This window comes from Macaca nemestrina, chromosome 10 (assembly GCF_043159975.1).
Source record: "Macaca nemestrina isolate mMacNem1 chromosome 10, mMacNem.hap1, whole genome shotgun sequence".
Lineage (NCBI taxonomy): Eukaryota > Metazoa > Chordata > Mammalia > Primates > Cercopithecidae > Macaca > Macaca nemestrina.
This window is the reverse complement of record NC_092134.1, coordinates 9,627,607-9,632,346: the sequence shown is the minus strand read 5'-3', so window position 1 is coordinate 9,632,346 and position 4,740 is coordinate 9,627,607.

The window sequence follows — 4,740 nt, the reverse complement described above, 5'->3', positions numbered from 1 at the left end:
CCTGTGTGTCTTTCTGTTTTTACAATTTGACTGTGTCACACCAACATGAGTCTAAGCTTTGGTAAGCGTCCTCCTGGGGAACCAGAAAAGCGTACTGATGTGATTTTGAGCATGTTTTCTAGAACTCTTGAGTTCTTTGGTTTCCTCATCTGTATACTGGGGACCATAGGGTATGTGAAGATTAAAAGGTAATGCTTTTTTTTTTGGAGACAGTCTCACTCTGTTACCTAGGCTGGAGTTCAGTGGGGCAATCTCAGCTCACTGCAACCTCCTGGGTTCAAGCGATTCTCATGCCTCGGCCACCTGAATATCTGGGATTACAGGCATGCGCCACCACACCCAGCCTTTTCTCTTTTTTTGAGATGGAATTTCACTGTCGCCCAGGCTGGAATGCAGTGGCACGATCTGGGCTCACTGCAACCTTCACCTCCCAGGTTCAAGTGATTCTGCCTCAGCCTCCCAAGTAGCTGGGATTATAGGTGCCTGCCACCATACCCAGCTAATTTTTTTGTATTTTTAGTAGAGATGGTCTTTCACCATGTTGACCAGGCTGGTTTCGAACTTCTGACCTCAAGTGATCTGCCCGCCTTGGCCTCCCAAACTGCTAGGATTACAGGCGTGAGCCACTGTACCCGGCCACAGTAGAGTCGGTTTCACCATGTTGGCCAGGCTGGTCTCAAACTCCTGACCTTAAGTGATCCACCTGCCTTGGCCTCCCAAAATGCTGGGATTACAGGCATGAACAACTACGCCCAGCTTAAAAGTTAATGCCTTTTGAGCCTTAGAACAGTGCCTGGCACATAGTAAGCATCATAAATTTTAGCTGATGTAATTGTCATTGTGACTTATAATTTACTAGACTTGATGATTCTCAGGACGCTCTGAATCATCACTGCACCTGTCTTGTGTTAGAAGTCCCTATTACCAGCCCAGATCCCTGTCCCCTCCATGCTTGGGCACTGGTGGCAGATTGGAACGGTGAGTAGAGCCCTTGGTTTAGATACAAGAGATACAGTTCCAGCATCAGTTTTAAGTGTTTGTCAGCTGTGTGACATTGGTCAAGTCAGTTCCCCTCTCTGAAACTTGTCTGTCAAATAGGGATAATCTCTGCCCACTTGACTTGCCTTCTCCCCCAAATATTCAGGCATCAGTATTATAGCCTCACCTTGGAGGGGGCATGTGGCCGCTGGAACAGAACGTCTGCTTCCAATCCACTGCTGTGTAACTCGGGCAGGTACGTAGTCTCCTTGTGCATCAGTTTCCCTCCCTGTAACATGGAGATGGTAATAATACTTGTACGGGGCCAGGCGCGGTGGCTCATGCCTGTAATCCCAGGACTTTGGGAGGCTGAGGTGGGCGGATCATGAGGTCAGGAGATCGAGACCATCCTGGCTAACACAGTGAAACCCCATCTCTACTAAAAATACAAAAAAAAAAATTAGCCAGGCGTAGTGGCGGGTGCCTGTAGTCCCAGCTACTCGGGAGGCTGAGGCAGGAGAATGGCATGAACCAAGGAGGTGGAGCTTGAAGTGAGCCGAGATTGCGCCACTGCACTCCAGCCTGGGTGACAGAGCGAGACTGCATCTCAATAAATAAATAAATAAATACTATTAATAATACTTGTACGGGGTGATTGTGAGGATTTAATGAGTTAATACAAAAAAGCACTTGGAACAGTGCCTTGCACATAGACAATCTTCAGTAATCAGTATTAGCTATTATTAGAATTAAAAATTTGGCTAGCTTCTATTCAGTGTTTACAAGTGCTCAGGACTAATAGCTAATAAGTGCCTCCAAGTTCTGATATGTAGTTGCTATATTTATTTGTTCATTTTATTTTTTGTAGAGATAGGGTCTCATTATGTTGCCCAAGCTAGTCTCAAACTCCTGGCCTCAAGTGATTCTCACGTCTCACCTTCCCACAGGGCTGTGATTACAGGCATGCGCGAGCCCCTGTGCCTGACCTATTTGTTCTTTTTTTTCTTTTTTTTGTTTGAGATGGAGTCTTGGTCTGTCTGTTGCCCAGGCTGGAGTGCAGAGGCACAATCTCAGCTCACTGAAACCTCCACCTCCCGGGTTCAAGCAATTCTCCTGCCTCAGCTTCCTGAGTAGCTAGGATTACAGGTGTGCACCACCACACTCAGCTAATTTTTATACTTTTATTTTTATTTTTATTTATTTATTTATTTTTTTTGAGACGGAGTCTCGCTCTGTCGCCCAGGCTGGAGTGCAGTGGCGCGATCTCGGCTCACTGCAAGCTCCGCCTCCCGGGTTCACGCCATTCTCCTGCCTCAGCCTCCCGAGTAGCTGGGACTACAGGCGCCCACAACCGCGCCCGGCTAATTTTTTGTATTTTTAGTAGAGACGGGGTTTCACCGTGGTCTCGATCTCCTGACCTTGTGATCCGCCCGCCTCGGCCTCCCAAAGCGCTGGGATTACAGGCGTGAGCCACCGCGCCCGGCCGTATACTTTTAGTAGAGATGAGGTTTCACCATGTTGGCCAGCCTGGTCTCCTGACCTCGTGATCTGCCCACCTCCCAAAGTGCTAGGATTACAGATGTGAGCCACTGCGCCCGGCCTTATTTGTTCATTGTAATAGATGACTGCTGGCAGGGCACAGTGGCTCACGCCTGTAATCCCACCACTTTGGGAGGGCGAGGCAGGCGGATCATGAGGTCAGGAGCTGATACCGTGCCACTGCACTCCAGCCTGGGTGACAGAGCGAGACTCCGTCTCAAATAAGTAAATAAAATAAAAGATGATTGCTACAGCAACTACTTCCTGTGCCTTCTGAGGCTTGGCTTGAAAATCTACTTCTTTTTTTTTTTTTTTTTTGAGATGGAGTCTCACTCTGTTGCCCAGGCTGGAGTGCAGTGGTGTGATCTCAGTTCACTGCAACCTCTGCCGTCCAGGTTCAAGCAATTCTCCTGCCTTAGCCTCCCGAATAGCTAATTTTTGTATTTTTAGTAGAGACGGGGTTTCACCATCTTGGCCAGGCTGGTCTTGGATTCCTGACCTTGTGATCCACCCACCTCAGCCTCCCAAAGTGCTAGGATTACACGCGTGAGCCACTGCACCCAGCGAAAACCTACTTCTAAGCCTGTTCCTCCCCAGGCTAGGTTTGTAGTTGGAATCCTGCAGTGTGAGAACCGCCAGAGCTCAACTGACGTCACAACTCTGTTATCTGTGGTCAAGCTAGGCCCGTCTCTGGGAGAATCACCCTCCAGGACTTATTTTCCAGAATGCCCACCTGCCAGCATCAGATTTTACCAAGAGTTGCACTCCAAGCATTTCTCACCATAACTTTTTGTAGTCTCCTGGGGTACCAGAGTCACCCGTGCCATCTTAACCTAGCATTTCTTTTTTTTTTTTTTTTTTTTTTTTGAGACGGAGTCTTGCTCTGTCACCCAGGCTGGAGTGCAGTGGCCGGATCTCAGCTCACTGCAAGCTCCGCCTCCCGGGTTTACGCCGTTCTCCTGCCTCAGCCTCCCGAGTAGCTGGGACTACAGGCGCCCGCCACCTCGCCCGGCTAGTTTTTTTGTATTTTTTAGTAGAGACGGGGTTTCACCGTGTTATCCGGGATCGTCTCTCGATCTCCTGGCCTCGTGATCCGCCCATCTCGGCCTCCCAAAGTGCTGGGATTACAGGCTTGAGCCACCGCGCCCGGCCAACCTAGCATTTCTTTCGGAGTGGGTTCTCTCACCCTATCTATCCCCACAGGGAGGCAGGGGAGCATTTATATATTTGGAGACAGGGTCTCACTCTGTCACCCAGGCTGGAGTGCAGTGGTGTGATCATAACTCACTGCAGCCTTAAACTCCCGGGCTCAATTCATCTTCCCGCCTCAGCCTCCCCAGTACCTGGGACTACAGGTGCTCACCACCATGCCTGGCTAATTTTTTATTTTTTTGTAAAGACAGGGTGTTACTATGTTGCCCAGGCTGCTCTCGAACTCCTGGGCTCAAGCAATTCTCTCACCTTGGCCTCCCAAAGTGCTGGAATAACAGGCTTGAACCACTATCCCTGGCCAGGGTTGCAGTGTTACACGGGGTTCTGGGGATCAGGAGCCCTGATCTAACGATACTGTCGAAACAGTGTTCTGGACTAGACTCTTTTTTTTTTTTTTTTTTTTTTTTTGAGACGGAGTCTCGCTCTGTCGCCCAGGCTGGAGTGCAGTGGCCGGGTCTCAGCTCACTGCAAGCTCCGCCTCCCGGGTTCACGCCATTCTCCTGCCTCAGCCTCCGGAGTAGCTGGGACTACAGGTGCCCGCCACCTCGCCCGGCTAGTTTTTTTTTTGTATTTTTAGTAGAGACGGGGTTTCACCATGTTAGCCAGGATGGTCTCGATCTCCTGACCTTGTGATCCGCCCGTCTCGGCCTCCCAAAGTGCTGGGATTACAGGCTTGAGCCACCGCGCCCGGCCTGGACTAGACTCTTAAACACTGCCAACTCTTCCTGGAAGGCAGAGTGCTTGAAGCCTGGGTGTGGACTTTGTATCTGGGCTGAAGTCCCGCTTCTACCACTTTCTAGCTGAGGACCTTGGACAAGTCTTTTCACCCATTATGCCTTAACCCCCTTGGGAGGACCCCAAGGACAATAGTGATCCCCATCCCACAAAGGTATGTGAGACAGCATCAGAAAGGTATTTAGAATGATGCAGCAAGGTATACAGTAAATTATTAATATTAAATTATTAATATTAAGACTTGCCAGTGACTCTGGACCCATAGAGCTTGGCAGC